Here is a 25341-nt window from a genome sequence, read left to right on the forward strand (position 1 = left end):
CAACCCAATGTCCAACAACAGATGACTGGATAAACAAAATATGGTATAGCCATACAATGGAATATTGCTCAGCTATAGAGAGGAATGAGGTATGGGTACATGCTACAACATGGATGAACCTTGAAAACATCATGATAGGTGAAGGAAGCCATACACAAAAGGCCACATATTGTATAGTTCCATTTATATGAAATGTTTAAAATAGGCAAATCCATAGCGACAGAAGGCAGATTAGTGGTTGCTAGGGGCTGGTTAGAGGGCAGAATGGGGATTGACTATTTAATGGATATGGGGTTTCCTGTAGGGGTGATAAAATTCTACAGCTAGATAGTGGTAATGATTGCACGACACTGTGAATGCACTAAAAATCATTAATGGTAAGTTTTATGTTATGTTTATTTCACCACAATAAAAAATACTTAGATCCAAAGAAGTATTTTGAATAAAGTGGCATGATCTGACTTATATTTTTAAAAGATCATTCTGGCTTCTCTGTTGAGAAGCAAAGTATAGGTGGGTGGCAAGGATAGAAGCAGGGAGCTCAATTAGAGGCTCTTTAGTAATCAAATCAGGAGATTAGACAGGTGGATAGGAATCTGGAGCTTAGGGGAGAGGTCTTGGGAAGGAGATACTAATTTGGAAGTCTTCAGCATATAGATGATATTTAAAGCCATGAGACTGGTTGGGATCACCAAGAGATGGTTCTCCTATTTCATATAGACTTTAGTCCCTTACATGGTGGAACTTCAATTCCAATAGAGGAGACACAGTTGCTTTACAGTAAGAGGACTTCAACTTTTAACAGGAGATGATCTTCACCCTGGGGAAGCTTGTCTGTTGGGAGAAACTGTTGTTACCCTGATGTATCCCCAGTGTGATGGAGAAGCAATGGTCTCCTTACTCTAAAGATCTCCCAATATGACTAGGGAGACATTGTCCACTCACTCTAAGTAGCCCCCAGCCTAAGAAAAAAGCATTGTTCCACACCAGGGCGTCTCCCCCAGTCTAATGGGGAAGGCATGGACCCCACTCTGGACTCCCTAGTCCTTATGCCTGTAGCTCGGAGGAAGGGGCAGAGAAAGCACTAGCATTGCTCAGGCAGCAGCAACAACTCACAGAACTAAAGTTAACAGTGAAGAGATCCATGCATGTTACAGCCCAAAGCTGTATACCAGTTAATGTCCATGTCTGGGAAGAGCAATTAGAGTTCATTAATTGAGTTGCTGGTAACACTGCCATTCTCAAGGCTAATTATCTTTAATTGGAGTTGTCTACTTTGATAATAAGCATTCAGCCTCCTTCCATTCAGTTTAACAATGTTCCAGGCACTATCCTAGACACTTCAGGGAATACCACACTTTAAGGAGCTCAATGTTTTGTCATGGGACCATCCTGGTACATAGATAACTCCAACCTAAGGCAGAAACTGATGAGTGCAGTAGAGAGTATATATTAGGGTTAGATCAGTACAAAGATACTTAAGGGGAAGATTAATTCTGCCTGAGGAGGGGAGCATTTGATGGAACTTTACAGAGGAAGCAACGTTTGAACTGGAACTTAGGAGAATGAGTAATATTTCCACAGGCATTCCAGGCAGATACAACAGCATAAGCAAGTGATTGGGGGTTGAAGAATGCAGAGCATATATAGTTACTAATATAACTATTAATTTATTTATCTCATTTATTCATTAATTTAGCAAATATTCACTGAGTACTTGTTATGTTCCAGGAACCCTCCTCAGTGCTTTGGATACTGCAGTGAGCAAAATAAATCCCCTGTCCTCATGGAGCTTTCATTCTAGACGGCTGGGATAGATCATAAACAAATAAGCAAATAAGTATGTCATTTGTTAGATAATAATAAGTGTTTCAAAGAAAAAAGCAGAATAAAGGGGTAGAGAGTGATGGGGGAGACGTTGTGCTATTTTATACAGGGTGTTCAGGGAAGTCATGTCTGCTAAGATGTCATTTGAGTAGAGACCTAGATGACATGAAGGAATGAATTAAATATGTATCTAGTGTAAGAACATTTCGAATGCAGAAAATAGCAAGACTCTGTGGCAAGAGTATGCTATATCTTGGGATCAGCAAGGCCTGAGCAACAGAAAGAACAAAGTTATCATTTACCTAGAAGAGGAGGCCTAAGATAAGGAATAGGCTTGGGATTTATGGAAGATCTGGAGTTTGGTTTAGGGCATTTTAAGTTTAAGATGTTTATTAGCCATCCAAGTGTAGGTGTCCAACGGGAAGTTGGATATATTAATCTGTAGTTTAGGGGATATGTGCTTCTGAAGCTAAAATTTGGGAAGTTGATGGCACATAGATGATATTAAACATGATGTGGCTGGATGATATCACAAGGGAGGAACTGTAGATGGAGACATGGTCTATGGACTGAGCTCTGAGTTGCTCCAATGTTAAGCATTTGGATTGATGAGGAAGAACCAATAAAAGAGACTTGAAAGAAATGGTGAGTGGTGGTTTTTGTAAAAGTGAAGGCAAGAAGTAATGAAGCTTTGAATTACAGTTCTGGCAGCGGGGATGTAGAAATAGGTCAGAGTTTAGCAAAGCATCATAGGAGTAAAATCATCAGTATTGGGCATGGGTGTGAGGGTGGACACAGAGAGAGAAGGGCACAGAAAGCCTCCTGGGCATGATTCTGGCTCAGACAACTTGGTAGATTGTGGTGTCCTTAACTAATACAGGGGCTATTGTCAGGGAAGGAGAGAACTGGTTTGAGCAGAGAGAAGTAGAAGGAAGAGTCAGGGAAATGTTAAGTTCGATTTGAGACATTTGAGTTTGAAATTCTTGTAAGGCATTCAAGAGGAAATGTCAGATTGGCAGTTGGAAATGCCAAGACCTAGAACCATATAAACGCTGACATTGTTTCTTCAGTCACTAATCACTACGTGTCTATAACTCAGTCTCATAATGTGGTGTCCACTGATGGGTGAAGGTTGGAGGGAAAAGATATTTAGTAAGGAGGAGATTCAAATTTCTGAATCTACTCTGTCAGTTAGTAACTCTGGGACCTTGGGCTAGTTATATCATCTCTCTAAGCCTAGGTTTCCTCATTCGTAAATGGGAGACAATGTTAATACTTCACTGGTTTTCTTTTTGAGGATTAAATGAGTAATTGCATAGAAAAAAATCTTGGGAGAAGTAAGTGCTTACAGAATTTTGGTTGAGTGAGGCTACGAATGGATTCGTTTGAGCACCTCCCAGAAGCACAAGGGAACTCCAGATGGGGAGCTACAAACCAGGCAGGGCATGCCTGGGGCGTGAATGAGGAGTAGGAATAAAAAGGACCTTTCTGGAACTTCCTGGAAGCTCCCTAGAGATCCTAGAAATTTAGGTGATAACCTTCAAGAAGGGCTGCCGGGAGGTCCCATCTCACTTGCATGCCTAGTCTGTCTTGCACATAGAGAGCATGAAACCAGCTGGGACCCCTCTCTTGTGGTATAGGGAATAAGTCCTCTGTGCCAATTTCCCCAGAAAGGGAGCTGTCTCTGGGGACTAGATGGAGATTAGATGGGGAATAAGGGACCAGGAACTCAGGGTTTGTGGGCAGAGCAACACTAAAGTGGGTTAGTGGTGACTGGGCAGGGGCAGATAGAGATAAAGAGGGAAAAGGTAACAAGTTTTATAAAATCACAGCAATAATACATGAAATCAAGAGAAAGAGAAAGACAAACAGACAGCCAGACTGACTGACAGAGACTGGAAATGGAATGAGAAGGTAATTTTCACTACAGTAGTGACTGTCAAAACCTAGCAGAGGGCCTGACACTCAGTAGGTAGGTAGGTAGTGAGTATTTGTTGAATGAATGAATGCATGAATGGGGCAGGGAGCAAGTTGGGAGGAGAGAAAGACAGAGACAGAGAATTGTATGAGTGGTGGAAGAGTGATTTTGTAACTGAAATCAATTCAACAAACATTTATTGATCTCCTATTGCCTGCCAAGTACTGAGAAAATTAGAGCCTGGAGGCATTGCACTGAGTCACGAATAGCTCTGAGCTCTAGTAGGCTGGCAGCTGTGTTAGAGAGCAGCATTGGAAAGTGGTCACTGTTATCAATTGTCGACATTCAGGATATTCCCCAGAATATCCTTACTCTGCCTACTTCTGGTGTGCTTAGTGTCCCTGCCCTTCTATAGGTCAAACTTTAGGAAACCCAACAAGCATGTTTTAACACGTTATTACTATACAAAACTGGGAAGAAACCTCAGTTGGAATGTCAGGCACTGGAACCCTGGAACAAAGGTATCATCATTCCTATTTTAGAGATGAAAAAACTGAGGCTCATAAGTTGAATGGCTTGCTCAAGATCTCACGGTAGCAAAGCCAGGGTTCAAACAGAGTTCTCTTTGCTGTTCAGTGCTCTGTCCTCTCTCTCCTGGCTGCCTTCATAAATTCTGCATACACGTAACCCCCATACCACCTTCCAAAGACTGGATAAATGAAAATGCAGACATCTAAAGGCAGCACATGTTGAACAGAGGCATATGCTGCACGGAAGGGTCTCGACTTTACATCAGGGACTCACATAAGAAGACTCTCAGTGCAATTCAATTATTATCTCATTATTAACTCATTCACTGAATCCCTCGTATATTATCTCATTATTAACTCATTCACTGAATCCCTCGTATATTCAACTATGGTTCAAACATGGGTTGATCTCATACTATGTGCCCAAAAGAGTTGTGACTGTAAATAGAAGCAAGTCGGAAATGATGAGTACCTGGAGAACACTTCATTCCACTGGGTGATGGGGAAACCAAGGATAACAATGATAATAGCTAACATTTAATGAGTACTTACATTGTTCCAACTACTTCCCATGGTTTAACTTCTTGTATCCCCAAAATAACCCTATGAGGTGTAGGTACCACTATTTCCCTCATTTTATGATTAATAAATGGAGGTCCAGAGAGATCACACAACTTGCTTAAGGTCACACAGCTGTGTGGTAGAACTGGGATTTGAATCCAGAAAATCTGACTCCAGAGTCCCCAATGACAGTTCCTGGCTGGAATAAGTGCTAAATTCTCCATCCTCTTCTTTCACTCATTCTCACATTCCTTCCGCTCCTGTCAAAGAGAATCCCACTCCCCTTCCTGTATCATTCTCTTTACCATCCCCATGATTTTGTTTCTTCTGTTACCTTTGCCAGGGATGCTCTCCTCATTGCTTTATCTTGCCCCATAAAAACTCTCCTCATACTGAAAATGGCAGTTCAGATGTTGCCAACTCCATCATGAAGCTTAACATGAACCCCCCTAAGAAATGTGAAGTGAGCTCTTCCTCATTCTCTTCAGGATGCCATGATTTTGATTTAGATCTTTTGTAGCACTTACTATGTCCTGCTTATATTTTTGTTCTTATATTGTTGTTACTGTAATTTATCTTTGCTCCTCATTGCAGTTTCGTTAAGAGCTAGGACCAAGTCTGGAACCCTAGAAATGTTTGGCATGGTGCTTAGGGGTTGTAGGTGTCTGTTTGCATAGAAGTAAGTTATCTGATGCTTGGTTTCCCAGACATACGTGAGCCTCATGCAGTAAGTCTCAGTTCATGAATATAAGTTACTTCTACCTACCTACCTTATAAAGGCATTCTTCACATCCTTGCTTCAGGCTACAGATAATGGTGTGGAACATGGTTGTGATGATGCAATAAAAGATAGCGATGAACTTGTTTTCATCTTGGAATGCCAGTGAATGAGATTTTAGGTACATAGAGGTGACTGCACCATAGAAGATGGCCACCAGAGCCAAATGGGAACTATAGCTGGGAATGACTTTAGGATGGAAAGGTGCATAGTGGAGGGCAAGTCAGGAGGGTCCATAGGAGATGAGGATGAACCTAAAGGGCCAAATCAGGCTCATGTACTGCCACCCAGCAGCAGCAGTTCTCTGAGGCTAGTAGTGTAAGAGAATTTCAGATTTAGCACAGTCTGGATCTTACAGGTAAAGGAGGCACAGTAGAGTGGCGACATAGTGGACATGAGGATTCCACTGAAAGTGTTTACTCTTATCCAGCAGCTGGCCACCAGACCCATGGAGACCCTCTCTAAATAAGTGAGTAACACAGAACGTTACAGATAGCCCAGATTTAGGCCATGGCAGCCAAGTGGAAGCAGGGAGGAGGTAGTTTGTTATCTGGAGAAAGTCGTGGGCCAGGAAGAGAGTCAGGGTAGAAGTCAGGCCATTGGCCAGTATATGTGGGCTGATGCTATTGCAGTAGCAGATGTCCAGGAAAGAGAGATTGCTGAGGAAAAGATACATAATACGGCATGGCGCAGTTGGTTAAGCCAGATGAGGAGGATGAGGAGGACATTGTCAACCAGAGAGATAAGATAGACTGACAGTATGATGCTGAAGAAGAGTACTTGTACTTGTGGATAATTGGATAGGGCCAGGAACAGTCATGACTGTAGAATTTTCTGTCCATTGTCTTCCCCAGTGTTGGCTTTAGGGGGGAAATGATTATAGAATCATTTGGGTGCTGTCTGGACTGATGATCCCTTAAACCCTGGCCATTATACCGAGTCCATGAAAATGGTCACAGATTGAGTATCCTGAACACAGACTAAGTCCCTAACTGAGAGAGTTGTATCCAGTCAGGATTTGAAATACTTTTGCTCACATATTGCCAAGGTTTCTTCTCTAACCTTGTCCTCCCCTTGCAGATTTGGATACTATTGCAGGAATTCTGAGGGGGTGTGTTTCCTTCTACAACTTCTTTCTCCCAGGCCATCAGAGTGTGCAAGAAGGGAGCAGTTTCTTGGTGAAATGAATGCATGAATGAATTAATGCAGAGACCTCTGAATTTTTTGAGGTCTTGTCTGGGGTCAGATGAATTTTGAGTACAGTCCATTATTATGAAAATTTTATTCCCCTTCCAAAGCCCACCTATCCTCATGTTGTTATTTTTTGTTTGACTGGTAATTTCTACCTTCTTTTAGGAAACTTAAGATTTCTAAGGAAGCCACTGTGGAGGTGGGGAAAATGAAAAGAAGAGGATGAAAAGATCAACAAACCAAACTGACCAGCTCAATCAATTTGATTCAGATAGTTGCATCAAGTAATTGACAGTTATAGTTGATTATTTAGGGTTGTATGGCCATGGAGACAGAACATTTTATTTTCAGCTATTCATTGTTGTTGTGTAACACATAGTCAAGGAATCAAAAGGAAATGTTTCAAATTAAGTCATACTTAAGGCTAAGCTTGTAGTCACCCAAGTAACTACTTGATTCAATGATAAAAAATGTCATTGAACCAGTTGTAGTGGTGGAGTATGGGCAGAACTGAAGACCTTGGCTTTCAACTTGTCCTTGAGTGGTGTGGCTGGAATAATTACAATTGACTTGTATCCTGCTTGAAGCCAGCAAGATAGGTGAAAAACTAGGTTTATAAAACAAATGCATACCAAGTCTTTCTATTTTTTTCATTTTGAATCATTGTTCTCCTTTTATTTTATTTTTAAAATTTATTTTCATTTATTGAAGTAGAGTTGACTTACAATATTATATTTGTTTCAGGTTTACAACATAGTGATTTGAGATTTTTATAGATTACACACCATACAAAGTTATTATAAAATATTGATTATATTTCCTGTGCCACACATTACATTCCTGTGACTTATTTATTTTATAACTGGTAGTTTCTACCTCTTAATCCCCTTCATCTGTTTCATCCCTCCCCGCAATCCTCTTCCCTCTGGTAACCATTAGTTTGTTCTCTATATCTGTAAGTCTGTTTCTGTTTTGTTATATTTGCTAAGTTGTTCTGTTTTTTTTTTTAAATTTCACATATAAGTGAAAACAGAGTATTTGTCTTCATCTGACATACTTCACTAAGGAGGGTATTTCACATAAATACGAGATTTCATTCTTTTTATGACTAGGTAGATTTCCATTATATATAGGTACCACATCTTTTTTACTCATTCATCTGTCGGATATTGAGGCTGTTTCCATGTCTTGGCTATTGTGAATAGTGCTGCTAGGAATATTGGGGTGCGTGTATTTTTCTGAATTATAGTTTTGTTCAAATATATGCCCAGGAGTGGGATTGCTAAACCATATGGCAACTCTATTTTTAGGTTTTTTTTTTCTGCCACGCTGCTCAGCGGGATCTTAGTTCCCCGACCAGGGATCCAAGTCGGGTCCCCTGCAGTGGAAGCACGGAGTCCTAACCACTGGACCACCAGGGAAGTCCCTATTTTTAGTTTTTTGGAGGAACTTCCACACTCTCTTCCATAGTGACTGTACTAATTTACATTCCCACCAACAGTGTTCTAGAGTTTCCTTTTCTCCACATCCTCGCCACTACTTCTTATTTCTTGTCTTTTTAACCATAGCCATTCTGATAGGTGTGAGGTAATATCTCAGTGTGGTTTTGATTTGCATTTACATATTAGTGATGTTGAGCATCTTGTGTTGTTAGCATCTTGTGTTGTATGTCTTCTTTGGAAAAATGCCTATTCAAGTTCTCTGTCCATTTTTAATAGGATTTTTTTTTGATATTGAGTTATATGAGTTCTTTGTATATTTCGGGTATTAACCCCTTATCGAACATAAAATTTGCAAATATCTTCTCCCATTCAGTAGGTTGCTTTTTTATTTTGTTGATGGTTTCCTTCAGTGTGCAAAAGCTTTTTAGCTTAGGTCCCATTTGTTTATTTTTGCTTTTGTTACCCCTTGCCTGAGAAGACAGATCCAAAAGAAAACTACCAAGACTGATGTCAGGGAACGTACTGCCTATGTTTTCTTCCAGAAGTTTTATGGTTTCAGGTCTTACATTTGTCTTTAATCCATTTTGAATATATTTTTCTATATGATGTGAGAAAATGTTCTAGTTTCATTATTTTACATGTAGTTATCCAGTTTTCCTAACACCACGTATTGAAGAGACTTTGCCCCATTGTATATTCTTGCTTCCTTTGTCATAGATTAATTGACCATATGTGCATGGGTTTACTTCTGGGCTCTCTACTCTGTACCATTGATCTATGTGTCTGTTTTTGTGCCAGTACCATACAGTCTTTTTTTTTTTTTTAACATCTTTATTGGAGTATAATTGCTTTACAATGGTGTGTTAGTTTCTGCTTTATAACAAAGTGAACAGCTATACATATACATATATCCCCATATCTCCTCCCTCTTGCATCTCCCTCCCACCCTCCCTATCCCACCCCTCTAGGTGGTCACAAAGCACCGAGCTGATCTCCCTGTGCTATGCGGCTGCTTCCCACTAGCTATCTATTTTACATTTGGTAGTGTATATATGTCCATGCCACTCTCTCACTTCGTCCCAGCTTACCCTTCCCCATCCCCGTGTCCTCAAGTCCATTCTCTACGTCTGCGTCTGTGCTTTATAAGTCCTGTGTAAGAAATCTTTGCCTAAATCAGGTCAATTTGAATTTCTCTAGAAGTGTTTTGGTTTTACATTTAGAATAGTGATACATTTGGAGTTAACTTTAAAATATGGGTTAAAGTTCATTTTTATGTTTATGGTGATCCAATTGTTCCAGCATTATTTGTTGAAAATACTATCATTCCTCCATTGAATACCTTGTCACCTTTGCTGAAAATCAATTGATCATGAGTATTTTGGGTCTTTTTCTATACTCTTTTCTATTTTGTTCCTTTGATCTATATGTTTACCCTTTTGCCAATACCACACTTTCTTGATTACTGTGGCTTCACAGTAAGTTTTGAAAGCAAGTAGTGCATATGGTTATACTTAAAAAAGGGGCCCTTGTATTTTATGAAATATTATAAAATATATGATGGCTGTGATCTGCTTCAAGATAGCTGGTGAGGGAAAATTGGATAGAGATGTAGAGGAAATAAAACAGCTGAGTTGGTCATTGTTGAAGCTAGGTGATGTGTAGATGGAGGCACATTCTCTCCACTTTGGTATGTGATTAAATTTTCCATTAAAAAAAAAGAAAGTAAGTAGTGTAAGTCTTTCAATGCTGTTCTGTTTCGAAATAGTTTTGGCTATTCTAGTCAATTTGGCCCAACATAAAATAGGACCCTTAAGGATTAAAACTCATGATACAAGACCTATTTAGAGAAAGGGTGATTATTCCCACTGCTTTTCCATTTAGCAGCCAAATTTGGCATGTTCTTAATTTGGAAAGAGTGAGCGGTAGTTCTTGATGGATTACCTCAACCTTAAATACAGGGGCCACCCATTAAGGCCCCTGTATTACTTTCATATTGCTGCTGTAACAAATTACCACAAACTTAGTGGCTTAAAACAACACGGCTTTGGAAATATGATGGCCAACAGGCACATGAAAAGATGCTCAACATCGCTAATCATCAGAAAAATACAAATCAAAACCACAATGAGATATCACCTTACATCTGTCAGAATGGCTATCATCAAAAAGTGTACAAAGAACAAACGTTGGCAAAGATGTGGAGAAAAGGGAACCCTAGTACACTGTTGGTAGGAATGTAAATTGGTGCAGCCATTATGGATAACATTATGGAGGTTCCTCAAAAAACTAAAAATAGAACTACCATATGAGCCAGCAATTCCACTCCTGGTTGTATACCTGAAGAAGATTAAAACACTAATTAAAAAAATACATGCACCTCAAGTCCATTCTCTACATCTGTGTCTTTACTCCAATAAAGATGTTTAAAAAAAATACATGCACCTCAATATTCATAGCAGCATTATTTACAAAAGCCAAGATATGAAAGCAACCTAAGTGTCCACCAACAGAAGAACTGATAAAGAAGATGTGGTATGTATATATATATATATATATATATATATATATATATATATATATATATATACACACACATACACACACACACATACATACTGGAATATTACTCAGCCATAGAAAAGGATGAAATTCTGCCATTTGCAACAACGTGGTTGATGGGCCTAGAGGGTATTATGCTTAGTGCAATATGTCATACAGAGAGAGACAAATACTCTATGTTATCACTAACATGTGGAATCTAAAAAAATAAAACAAATATAACAAAACAGAAACAGGCTCACAGATATAGAGAACAAATTAGTGGTTGCCAACAGGGAGAGGGAAGGGGGAGGGAAAGATAAGGCTAGACAATTAAGAGGTACAAACTACTATGTATAAAGCAAATAAACAACAAGGATATATTGTACAGTATAGGGAAATATAGCCACTATTTCAGAACTATAAATGGAGTATAACCTTTAAAACTTGTGAATCACTATGTTGTACACTTGAAACTTGTATTGTACAACTGTACTTCAATTTAAAAAATGTTTAATAAATAACTTATAAAAATGAACAAAGGACCTGAATAGACATTTTTTCAAAGAAGACAAACAAATGACCAACAGGTACATGAAATGTTGCTCAACATCGCTAATTAATCATCAGGGAAAATGCAAATCAAAACCACCATGAAATATCACTTCACACCTTTTAGGATGGTGAATTTCAAAAAGACAGGAGATAAGTGCTGGTAAGGGTGTGGAGAAAAGGGGATGCTTTTACACTGTTGATGGGAATGTGAATTGGTACAATCATTATGGAACAAAGTGCTGAGGTTTCTCAAAAAATTAAAAATAGAACAATCATATGATCCAGCAATCCCACTTCCAGGTATACATCCAAAGGAAACAGAATCAATATCATGAAGAGATATCTGCACTCTCATGTTTGTTGTGGCATTATTCACGATAGCCAAGATATGGAAACAACCTAAGTATCCACTGATGGATAAATGAATAAAGAAAATGTGATACACATACACACACACACACACACACACACACACACACACACACACGTGCACACACACAATGGAATATCATTTAGCCATAAAAAGAGAAATTGTGCCATTTGCAACAACATGGATGAACCTAAAGAACATTATGCTAAGTGAAATAAACCAGAAAGACAAATATTGTATGATCTCACTTATATGTGGAATCTAAAATGTATAACTTATAGAACCAGAGAGTAGGATGGTGGTTGTCAGGCACTGGGAGGTGGGGGAAGTGGGGAGATGTTAGTCAAAGGTTAAAAACTTTCAGTTATATGATTAATAAGTTCTGGGGAACTAATGTACAGCATAGTTATTAACATTGTATTGTAAATTTGTAACTTGCCAAGAGAGTGACCTTAGATGTTCTGACCACAAAACAAAAACAAAAACAAAAAACAATAACAACAGAAAAAACTGTGAGGTGATGGATGTGTTAATTAACTTGATTGTGGTAATCATTTCACAGTGTATGTTTATATTAAATCATAACATTGTACGTCTTTTAAAAAATCATGTTGTTCAATCTAAATGCATACAATTTTTATTTGTCAATCATACTTCAATAAACCTGTGGGGAAATGAATTAATTTATGCCTACATTATTTGATGATTGTAAAACATTATACACTTGCTTTGTAATCATCATCATCACTCCCCCCTATCCTTGTTGACTTCCTCTGATCTCTCTAGTGTAGAATGTTCAGCTAAATATAACATTTGTTAGTTCAATAGGCATTTATGAGCCAAACACTGCCTTAGGCTCTGGGAAAATGAGGACTAAGAAGATGGTCTCTGCCTCCAAGGTAATCAGAAGATTATAACGCAGTAGACTAAAGTCAGAATAGAGGCACCTGCAGAGAATACTCTAGGAATATAGGACTAAGGCTTCCAACTCAGACAGAAATGGGGGAAGTGGGGGAAGTGACAGCTGGGCTGAGTCTTAGAGGATGCATAAAATTTATCCAAACAGAGAAAGGTAGGGGGCATTTGAGGCAAGGATGAAAACTGGCAAAGTCACGAAGTTTAGTTGGAATAAATGTAAGCTATTTTGAATTCAAAAAGCCACTGTTGCATCAAAGGACACAATCAACAGAGTGAATGTAACCCACGGAATGGAAGAAAATATTTGCAAATTGTGTATCTGATAAGAGGTCACTATCTAGAATATATAAACAGTTCTTACAGCTAACAACTCTATTAAAAATGGGCAAAGGACTTGAATAGACATTTCTCCAAAGAAGATATACAAATGACCAATAAGCACCTGAAAGGATGTATGACATCACTAATCATCAAGAAAAAGTAAATCAAAACCACAGTGAGATATCACCTCATACCTGTAAGGATGGCTACCATAAAAAAACCCAGAAAATAACAAGCATTGGTGAGGATGTGGAGAAATTAGAACCCTTGTGCAGTGTTGGTGAGAATGTAAGATGGTGCAGCTGCTGTGGAAAACAGTATGGAGGTCCCTCAAAAAATTAAAAAGAGAATTATCATATAATCCAGCAATCCCACTTCTGGGTAGGTACCCAAAAGTATTCAAATCAGTATCTCAAAGAGATACGCCCACGTTTGTACACCCATGCTCACAGCAGCATTATGCACAATATCCTAAAGGTAGAAGCAACTCAAATGTCCATCAACAAATGAATAGATAAACAAAATATGGTATATACATACAATGGAATATTATTCATCCTTGAAAAAGAAGGAAATCTTACATTTCCCATGCTATAACATGAATGAAACTTGAGGACATTATGCTAAGTGAAATAAGCTAGTCATAAAAAGACAAATATTGTACGATTTCACTTATGTGAGGTACCCAGAGTAGTCAAATTCATAGAGATAGACAATGGAATGACAGTTGCCAGGGGTTGGGGGAAGAAGGGAATGAGGAGTGGTTGTTTAATGGGTATATAGTTTCAGTTTTTCAAGATGAAAAGAGTTCTGGAGTTGGTTGCACAATAATGTGAATGTAATTAACACTAGTGAACTGTACACTTAAAAATTATTAAAATGATAAATCTAAAAAAAATAAAGCAAGTTAATGAATTTAACAAAGCAGAAACAGAGTCATAGATATAGAGAACAAACTAGTGGTTACCAGTGGGGAAGGAGAAGGGGAGAGGAGCAAGATAGGGGTATGGGATTAAGAGATACAAACTATTATGTATAAAATAAATAAGCAAAAATGTTATATTGTACAGCACAGGGAATAGAGTCATTATCTTATAATAACTTTAAATGGAGTATAATCTATAAAAATATTGAATCACTGTGTTGCACACCTGAAACTAATATAATATTGTAAATCAACTATACTTCAATTAAATATAAGTAAACAAACAAACAAGTAAAACAACCCAACTTTATTATGTTATAGCTCTGTAAATCAGAAATTTGACTCAGGTCTCTCTGGGCTGAAATGAAGGTGTTGGCAGGCCTATTTTACTTTCTGGAGGCTCAAGGGGGTGGAATTTGTTATTTTTGTTTTTTTGTTTTGGCCGCACCACGCAGCATGTGGGATTTTAGTTCCCTGACCACTGATCGAACCCATGCCCCCTGCAGTGGAAGCATGAAGTCTTAACCATTGGACCACCAGGGAAGTCCCTGGAATTTGTTTTCTTGCCTTTTTCAGCTTTTAGAGGCTGCCCACATTACTTGGATTATGAGTCCTTTCCATCTTCAAAAATAACAATGGCCAGTTGAGTCTTTCTCCTGTCGAATCATTCTGACACTGACTCTTCTGCTTCCTTCTTCTATTTTTAAGGATCCTTGTGTTTCCATTTGGGCCTACTGGCTAATACAGAATAATCTCCCTATTTTAAGGTCACCTGATTAGGAACTTAAACTCCATCTGAATCTTCAGTTTTCCTTTGCCATATAACATAATATATTCACAGATTCTGAGGCTTAGGACATGGACATCTTTTGAGGGCCATTATTCTGCCTGCAATCACGATGCATTTTCCTTTGTATATAGTGCTGGATTTAATTTACTGATATTTTGTTAAGACTTTCTGCATCTATGTACCTGAGGGATATTTGTCTGTACTTTTCTTTACTTGTGATGCCTTTGTTCAGCTTTGGTATCAGAGTAATGATGGTGTAATAATACGTGTTAGACAGTGTTTCTTATACTTGTATTTTCTGGAAGAGTTTGTTTATAATTTATGTTGTTGTTTCTGCTTGTTTGATGATTCTATGAATTGAATTTCTATAGTAGATATAGGACTGTTTACGTTGTTTATTTTTCTTGAGTGAACAATGGTAGTATCTTTCAAAGAATTTGTCCATTTCATCTAACTGATCATATTTATTGGCAAAAAATTGTTCAGAATAGTGCTTTATTATGCTTTTAAGTTCTGTAAGATCAGTAGTAATGTCCCTCCTTCCTTTGTAACATTGATAATTTATGTCTTTTTTTCTTCTTCTTGATCCATCTGTCTTGAGGTTTATAAATTTTATTGTTCTTGTCTCAGAGCCAGGCTTTGGTTTCACTGATTTTTGTTGCTTTTCTGCTGTTTACTCTGACATTGACTTGTGTTCTCTATATTTCCTTCTCCTTTTGGCTTTGGGATTAATTTGTTCTTTTTCCTAGTTTCTTAATTTGGAAGTTTAGATTATTGTTTCAAAAGTTTTGTCTGTTCTGATATAATCCTTTACTGCTATAAATTGCCCTCTAAGGGGAAGAGATATGGGGATATATGTATATGTATATCTGATTCACTTTGTTATAAAGCAGGAAGTAACACACCATTGTAAAGCAATTATACTCCAATAAAGATATTTTAAAAATTAAAAAAAATTCCCTCTAAGCATGTTTTATTTCTGTCTCACATATTTTGATATGCTGTATTTTCATTTTCATTAAATTCAAAATATTTCATGATTTCCTTTGGACTTCTTCTTTGACCTATGGAGTTTTTAGTATGGTGTTGTTCAATTTCAAAATAATTAGATATTTTCCAGAATATTGATTTCTAGTTTAATTATGTTGGTCAGAAAATACTTTATATAACCAATTATTTTAATTATTGTGTTTCTTTTATGCACCAGAAAATAAGGCATTTTTGTGACTGCATCATGTGCACCTGAAACCAATGCATATTCTTCTGTTGTTGAGTGGAGTGCTCTATAACAGTCAGGTCAAGTTTGTTGATAATATTATAAAGACCTTCTATATCCTTATTTATTTACTGCCTACTTGTTCTATTGTTAAATGAGAGAGAAGTGTTGAAGTATCCAACCGTAATAATGTATTTATCTTTTTCTCCTTTCAGTTCTGACAATTTTTGCTTCATGTATTTTGAAATTCCGTTGATAAGTACGTACACATTTAGGGTTATGTTGTTGTCTTGATGAACTGAATTCCTTATCATTATGTAATGTCCCCCTTTATCTTTGGTAGAAATATTACTTGTTCTGAAGAATTCTTGGTCTGATATTCATTTATATAGCCATTCCAGCTTTCTTTTGTTTAAGGCTTTCATGGTATATCTTATTTTCCTTTTCATCTACAAATTATTTTATAATTCTAGTGAGCTTCTTGTAAGAAGCATATAATTGGGTCTTGCTTTTGTAGCCAATATGATAATATCTACCTTTTCTGTGGGTGTTCAGACCATTTACATTTACTGGAATTGTTGATATGGTTACATTTACATCTGTATCTTGCTAGTTGTTTTTTGTTCGTCTCATCTGTTTTTTATGAATTTTTCCTCTTGTTTTGTTTGAATAGGTTGAGTAATATTTGTGATGCCATTTTATCTCCTCTCTTGACTTATTTACGATCTTTTCAAAATTTTATTATTGGTTTCACTATGGTTTATAATATACATCTTTAATTAGAGTCCAACTTCAAGTAATATAATACAACTCACATGTAGTATAAGAACCTTATACCAAATGTTACCCGTTACTCCGTCATATCTATTGTGCTACTGTTGCCGTGCATTTTACTTATACATATGTTATAAGCTCAAAAATATGTTGTTACTATTTTTTTCTTGAAATTGCCTATTTAATTTTAAAGAGACTAAAATACTCACAGAATGCCTTTTATATTTGCTTTTATTTTTATCATTCCTGTCCCTCTTCATTTCTTTCTATAGATCCAAGTTTCCATCTGGTGTCTTATTCTTTCTGCCTAAATAATTTTCCTTAACATTTCCTTTAGCACATGTTTACTAGAAGTAAATTCTCTCATCTTTTGTTTGTCCGAGAAAGTCTTTATTTTCTCTTCATTATTGAAAAATATTTTCAATAAGTATAGACTTCTAGTTTGACATATATTTCTGTCAATACTTTAAATATGTCACCCAATTATCTTCTGGCTTGTATAGTTTCTTATGAGAAGTCTACCATGATTTTATTTGTTCCTCTGAATGTACTACATCTTTTTACCATCAATATTTTTGTTTTGTAGTTGGTTTTCAGAAGTTTGACTGTGATTTATATTGAAGTGTATATTTATATTTGTCCACATCTGAGTTTCTTGGATATGTGGTTTATAGTCTTTCATTATTTTTGGAAAATTCTCAGTCATTATGTTTTCAAATGATTCTTCTGTACCATTTTTTTTTTCTGCCTTCTTTTCTGAAGCTCACTTTACTTGTATGTTACTCAATTACATGTTGACCCACAACTTTTTTTTTTCACTATTTTAGAAAGAGTTTTTTGATGTGGACCACTTTTAAAGTCTTCATTGAACTTGCCACAATATTGCTTCTGTTTTATGTTTTGGCTTTTTGGCTGCGAGGCATGTGGGATCTCAGCTACCCAACCAGGGATCAAACCCACATCCCCTGCATTGGAAGGCGAAGTCTCAACCACTGGACCGCCAGGAAAGTCCCATTTTTTTTTCACTTTTTTCTCTCTTTGCCTTATAGTTTGGATAACTTATGCTGACCTATCCTCAAGTTCACTAATCCTTTCTTTGGCTGTATTCATCTGTTAATGAGCCCATCAAAGGCATTCTTCAGCTGTGTAAACTCATTACTGTATTACTTTGTTACTGTGTTTTTAAAAACAATTTATAGTATTTCCATTTTATTCATTCATATAGTTTCCATTACTGTGCCAAAATTCCCCATCTGTTCATACATATACATCCATCTTTTTTACTAGGTCATTTGTTATATTAATTATAGTTATTTTAAAGTCTCTTTCTAATCATTCCAATAGCTGCAACATCTCTGAATCCAGTTTAGTTTGTTACTTAATTTCTTGAAAATAGATTATTTTTTCTTGCTTTTGCATTTCTCTCAATTTTTCCCCCTGTATTATAGCTTAATTTTTAAATGTTTATTGGAGTATAGTTGATTTACAACGTTGTATTACTTTCAGGTGTACAGCAAAGTGAATCAGTTATACATATATATGTATCCACTTTATTTAATGCCAGACATTGTGTTTAGAAGAATAGTAAGAACTATGGTAAATAGTTATGCCCGGACATGACCCTGCCTCTTCTTGTATAAGGCCATTTAATAGTGAACCTGAGTCAATTCACTCAGTAGTTGAGCAGGCTTTGTGACTTGTGCTATCATTATTATCAGTGCACTACTGGCTTTAAATTCCTGTAGTGGTAAACTGCTAATATCACGTCCTTAGAGTGTGAATTTTGTTGCCAGAGGGTTTTTCTCAGTTTCTCTTTTTCCCCCTCAGCTTTCAGTTGCCCTTGCATACCTGGGCCACAGAGGGGAGTTCTGTCTATGTTCCTGCCCCTCCTTCAGTAGAAAAATGCTGTTACTTGTTATTTTGCTCTGGGATCCTCATGGGGGCATAGCATGTTCTCTGTTGACTTGGTCCAGTATCAGTCTCAGGCAGGCCCTGTACACCTGGGCTTTAGGAATGAAGGTTCCTAGTATTCTTGGCCATCCTTACAGTGGCAGTGAAACTCTGCTTTGTATCTGTCTTTGGTCTTGGGCAAGAGTTTCCTGTCCCTCTCCCAGTAGTAGCAGCTCTATGCTTGGTATGTTTGTAGGATCCTGGGCCCAAGAAAATTTCCTTCCCCTGTTCCAGAGGTAGATGGATTTGCTTATATTCTTCCCCAAGGGGCAAAGTATTTTTCCTGAGTTCTGGGTAAAAGATTCTTTATCATTTGCTCAGCAACAGACAGGTTTGCTTCGATTCCCCTGCTTCACTCAAAGCAATAGATCTTTGCCTGTGCCATGGAAGTGAGAGAATTTTCTGCCCTACCCTTAGCATCTTGAGGCTTTTGCTTCATAGGGGAGAAGAGTATGAGGAAGCTTGCAGGGAAGTCTTTCTCCCATTGTTTTCATGAATAACCAATGTAAGAGTATGAAAAGTAACATGTGTGTGAATGCAAATTTCCCTCGTGTTGGGGACAACCAGCTATTCCACACAAGACATTATTTTTTTTTTATCGTCTTTATTGGAGTATAATTGCTTTAAAATGGTGTGTTAGTTTCTACTTTATAACAAAGTGAATCAGCTATACATATACATATATCCCCATATCTCCTCCCTCTTGCTTCTCCCTCCCACCCTCCCTATCTCACCCCTCTAGGTCGTCACAAAGCACCGAGCTGATCTCCCTGTGCTATGTGGCTGCTTCCCACTAGCTATCTATTTTACATTTGGTAGTGTATATATGTCCATGCCACTCTCTCACTTTGTCCCAGCTTACCCTTACCATTCCCCGTATCCTCAAGTCCATTCTCTAGTAAGTCTGCATCTTTATTCCTGTCTTGCCTGTAGGTTCTTCCTGACCATTTTTTTTTAGATTCCATATATATGTGCTAGCATACGGTATTTGTTTTTCTCTTTCTGACTTACTTCACTCTGTATGACAGACTCTAACTCCATCCACCTCACTACAAATAACTCAATTTCGTTTCTTTTTATGGCCGAGTAATATTCCATTGTATATATGTGCCACATCTTCTTTATCCATTCATCTGTTGATGGACACTTAGGTTGCTTCCATGTCCTGGCTATTGTAAATAGAGCTGCAATGAACATTATGGTACATGATTCTTTTTGAATTATGGTTTTCTCAGGGTATATGCCCAGTCACGGGATTGCTGGGTCGTATGGTAGTTCTATTTTTAGTTTTTTAAGGAACCTCCATACTGTTCTCCATAGTGGCTATATCAATTTACATTCCCACCAACAGTGCAAGAGTGTCCCCTTTTCTCCACACCCTCTCCAGCATTTATTGTTTCTAGATTTTTTGATGATGGCCATTGTGACCGGTGTGAGATGATACCTCATTGTAGTTTTGATTTGCATTTCTCTAATGATTAGTGATGTTGAGCATCCTTTCATATGTTTGTTGGCGATCTGTATATCCTCTTTGGAGAAATGTCTATTTAGGTCTTCTGCCCATTTTTGGATTGGGTTGTTTGTTTTTTTGATATTGAGCTGCATGAGCTACTTGTAAATTTTGGAGATTAATCCTTTGTCAGTTGCTTCGTTTGCAAATATTTTCTCCCATTCTGAGGGTTGTCTTTTCACCTTGTTTATGGTATTCTTTGGTGTGCAAAAGCTTTGAAGTTTCATTAGGTCCCATTTGTTTATTTTTGTTTTTATTTCCATTTCTCTAGGAGCTGGGTCAAAAAGGATCTTGCTGTGATTTGTGTCATAGAGCGTTCTGCCTATGTTTTCCTCTAAGAGTTTTATAGTGTCTGGCCTTACATTTAGGTCTTTAATCCATTTTGAGTTTATTTTTGCATAACACACTATTTTGAACTCCTCCCCAAACTATATCTTATATGGAAATGAAGCCAGTCTATTCTTTGTTCACGTACATGGTATATTCAAACTTGCCTTTATGTGTTTGCTTATACTGTTTCTCTTGTATGGAAAGCTGTCTTTTCTATAATTTCTCAAATCTTTCCTAGCCAAGCAAAACTTTTATTTCCTTCTTGATAATTCCATTCACCTTTGTTTCTTTGTTGATCACCCTTATAACTTATTTTAATTTATTATTGCTTCCAATTTACAAGTGGACATTTAAACGTGTACCATTCAGTGTTTTAGTACACTGTTTTGTATTGTTCCCTAACTGTGCCACAGGGTCTAGCCAGGCATACAGTAGGTGTTCAATGTCCTGACGATAGAATTTAGTTAGGAAAAATGTATTAAGCTGTTCTTGTGTCACATTGACTGCAATAATAAAAGAAATACAATTGTTCCAATTTCCTTTTGATTGGTGTTTGTACAGTATTAGCCCATTAGCAGATTAGTTTAACAAATTAGCTCTGAAAGGCAGTGTAATGTTATAGAAAAAACAATAATCATTGAAGCCCAATGTCTCTGTATTGCAATCTTGGCTCCACAATTTATTGACTGCGTGACTTTTGGCAAGTTGCTTAACCCTTCCTAAAGATTAAGTGAAATGATATTATCTACTTAGGCATAGAGAAGATGGTCCAGGGTGAAAAGATGTAAAATACGTTGTTTGCTGGGAGCAAGAGAGGGCAAAAGATCAGGGTGTTGCTTTGAAAGTGTGAAACTAGAATAGAGCCTTACTATGTGTGTCTGTGTTGTGGGGGGGAGTGTCACGGGGAATGCAGTTTTTAAATTATTGGCATCAGAGTCATAAAAACCTAGTATCAAGACGTAGCTTTGACACTACTTAGCTTTGTGAATCTTAGGCTGGTCACCACACCCACTTGGACTTCAGTTTCTTCATCAGTAAAATGGATACTGTATTTAAATTTGCTTGAATAACTTCAGAGAGGTGTCTCAAGGACTAACAAAGGAACCATAGGAACAAAGGAATAAAAGAACAACAAAGGAACAACAGCACGTAGTAAACTGTAAAGGGCTCCACAGAAAGGTGTAAGGTTTGTAATTATAGTGATCCAGAGGGTGAAGAAAACAAGTTCGCTGTCTTCCTACTCTTGGCAAAATCATAATTAGTCAAGTTGCTACCAACTCAATTCATGCCCCAAAAGGGACTTGGGACAGTGGTCACAGACATAGGATTTAGGATCTCAGTTTTCTGTTCTTTCCTTAATATGTGTCTCAGATATAGTGCTGCTTAAGGGAACCTGGATGTGAAGTTGCTTCAATAGGAGCAGGACTAGGACAAGAATTTGGAAAATGTCTATTCAAAAGTGAAACATGGTTCAGAAAAATTTGAATTGGCCAAGATATCATGTGGACAGGGAGGTATGGTTTAGGGAGGAAGATTTGCCATTTAATAGTATAATGAAGGAGAAAAATCTGGTTTGTGGAAGTATTTTCCTATTTCTACCTCTGAGTTTTACTTTATTCAAGAGAAAAGTGTCTTTCAAGTAAACACTCTAGAAGTCCTCAAATACCAGCTGCCAAGGATACGTGATAAACTGTGTTGGGAGTTGTTACAACTTTTAAAAAATCGAACAAGTTAGGAAAAACTTTAAAAGCTGGAGCAGGTAAAGGAAGAGTTGCGAGTAGTAGCAAGCTACCATTTGGGGAGCATTCAGTTTGTCCAGTTAGCCCAGAAGATGTTATTAGTCTGTCTGAAAGTGGGTGTATGTGTGTGTGCACACGCGTGTGTGTGTGTGGTGTCATTTGTATGTGTGCATATTTAAGGATTTGTATCTGTGTGATAGTATGTGTTGGCTTGGTTTTTTTTGGTTACATTTTGTATGTGTTTGAATCTGCGTGTGTATCCTGTGATCATTTGAGTTTACGTATGTGTATATGTACACATCCAGGGTTCTAGGATTCTTTAAACGCTTTGTTAATCCATGGACTCTTTAATTTAAGCTTGTGAGCAAAAAGGATTAGTTGTTCATTCTGAGAACGTTATAGACTAGACTGAAATTTTCTCTAATACGTCAAGACAGTTCCCTTGATCAATGCCTCTTCTCCATCCCCACACACACAACCCATGTAGCCCTCTGATTGCTCCCATTCCTACTCCCACTCAGGCCATTTCTCTACAAGGGGTAGATGAAGAATGACTGATGAATAATGATTGGAATTATTTCACGCCTTTTCTTTAAATGAGTGGCAAGTAAGGTATCACCAGAGAATGGGGCTTTGTTCCCCATATCTACTCCCCTTAGATCATTGAGGAATTGTTGTGGCCTCAGTTCTTTTATGTTTGCTTGCCTGGAGGTGTGCTTACCATTCTTTCTGGAAAATTTCAGGCTGAGGCACAGGGACTGGACTTTTTTGCCTTTGGAGAATGGCTTTCCCTCCTCTAGAGAAGGCCAATTCTCCGGCTCTAGGCTAGGAGGTGAGAAGCTAAACTAACCAAAAATGCCTATGGGCTGCTTTAGAAACTCAGCCCTACTCCCGTGTTCCAGTGAGACAGTAGAAGGATCTCTCTAAACAGGCCTTGATTCATTGATTAATTCATTCAGTAGATATTTCTGGAGTACTTTCTATGCATAGCTCCAGTTTTAGGAACAGAATTCTTGCCAGCATATTCTTTCTGACAAAGGTCTTTGGGAGGCAATAGCTGAGAGTGACTCATGGTGGGAATTGCAAACTAGTTCATGGGAGAGGGCAGTGGACTTCAAGATCCCACAGGGAAAGTGGAACCCTGTGCAGTTCCCTAATCTCCAAAGATGGGGCTATCAAGAGATCAAGATTCTGCTTTTGTTTCTGCCTTTGTTTCTAAATTAGCTTCCACAAGATGGTAAATCCTGTGGATTCTAGCTTCTCTCCCCTCCCTCCCTTGTCCCAGAGCCACTTCCTGAAACTCTTGTGGAGTAGCAGCTCTTGAACCCCAAGCAGCTTCTATGTCCTGCAGCCAACCTGAGTCTGAATGACTTTTGCTAATGTAAGGTTAGGAGTGGCTTTTTCTGAGCCAGCCTTTAAGAGTCATAGGATCACACACACTTGGGAGGGAGGGCACCTTGGTTCTGGTGTAGTCCTTGCTGCAGAACCAGTAACAAGTAAATATCTCCCTGTTCTATTTATTGAGGAGTCAGACATCAACAATCTCTAAAGTCTCTTCCAGTCTGACATTCTATGATTACTTCTAAAAATGATTTCTTCAAAGCCTCTTCAAACTGCAAACTGCAGACTTCAAAAACACTAGGGAGAACACTGAATAGATGTATTTTCTGAGAACTGGAATTCTTGTCATTTCCCTATAGATTTGAAAAGGAAGGGATTTGACATTTATTAAGTGTACTATGAGCCAGGCACTCTCTTATATGGTACATTATTATTTCAATAATAATTCATAACTTGAAGAAATTTGGGGCCTATGAAGTGAGTGTATCTGTGAAGTACTGAGTACAATGCCTGGATAAAGTATGCACTCAATAAATGTGACGCCATGCCTCATACTTCAGCCCCTCTCTACCAAGCTCATGACCATTTAAAAGGAAGAAACAGAAACACAGAGAGATTAAGTAACTGCCCCAAGTCACCCAGATTTCTAGGTCCAAAGGCCTTGTGTATCCTGTTACATTACACTGCCTCTGGAGTGTGAAGTCTGCAGTTATTTCCCCTGTGGCAATGCTCCATTAGCACGTGAAGTTTGAAGAGTTTGCTTGGAGGCCTCCTGCACTCTGGCCCTGTTCCTCATTGTGATCCAGGGCCTGAATTTGGGAGGTGGCAGTGCAGAGGTTTCAGGTGCAGCACAGATTTCCCTGTGTAGGATTGTAACTGGTTCCACAGAGTTTGAACCCTCCATCTAGGCCTCGTTAACACCAGAATCTCATTCTGGGCCAACCATACCCTAGGGCAGTCCTTGGGTCACCTGGCAAGGATTTCCTGGAGCCTCTGAATTCCAGTTCTGTTCCCCTGATGCAGGTATGGGAAGATAGCCTTGTGGGGAATAGCTAAGGGAGCCATCTTTAAATAATAGGAAAGATAAGTTCCTTTGCTCAAGATTTATTTCAGAAAATCATATCCTTGCCGGCAGAATATTGAGAACTGTTGCAAGAGTGGAGGTTATGGGAGTAGCTACAACCAGAGATGAGAATGACCACTGATCTTAGGGGAAGAAGAAGGTAGGCTGAGGCTTGCCTACCCAGAAGTATGGTCATCGGCCCATATATTAGTAGGGTTAAAAGGGATGTTGCTGAGGTGAATGACAGAAGACTGGTTTTGGAGGCAACTTTATGACTTAAAAACAGTCTTCTTCGTAGAGAATGGACTTGAGGACATGGGGAGGGGGAAGGGTAAGCTGGAACGAAGTGAGAGAGTGGCATGGACATATATACACTACCAAATGTAAAATAGCTAGCTAGTGGAAAGCAGCCACATAGCACAGGGAGATCAGCTCGGTACTTTGTGTCCACCTAGAGGGGTGGGATAGGGAGGGTGGGAGGGAGATGCAAGAGGGAAGAGATATGGGGATATATGTTTATGTATAGCTGATTGACTTTGTTATACCGCAGAAACTAACACACCATTGTAAAGCAATTATACTCCAATAAAGATGTTAAAAACAAAACAAAACAAAAAAATGAAACAAAACAACCCCAGTCTTCTTATGAGATCCATCAAGTCCATTCATTCTGTAGCAGCCTTTCCTGTGTTGCTCTTTATTTAGTAGAAAGGGCCATGACATTCTACGTTTGGTGGTGGAGATGGGTTTGCAT

At 38.1% G+C, this 25341-nt stretch overlaps 1 pseudogene across 1 annotated transcript in view; it reads left to right on the forward strand.

Moving 5' to 3' along the window:
* LOC309621028 (olfactory receptor 11A1-like) overlaps window positions 1-25341 on the forward strand; it is a 37170-nt pseudogene continuing 11829 nt past the window's right edge. Inside the window, exon 1 of the transcript XR_014249905.1 lies at window positions 1-25341. This exon is cut by the window's right edge and continues 2676 nt beyond it. The product of XR_014249905.1 is annotated as an olfactory receptor 11A1-like (transcript).

Source organism: Balaenoptera borealis (assembly GCF_965194805.1).
Source record: "Balaenoptera borealis genome assembly, chromosome: X".
Taxonomy (NCBI): Eukaryota; Metazoa; Chordata; class Mammalia; order Artiodactyla; family Balaenopteridae; genus Balaenoptera; species Balaenoptera borealis.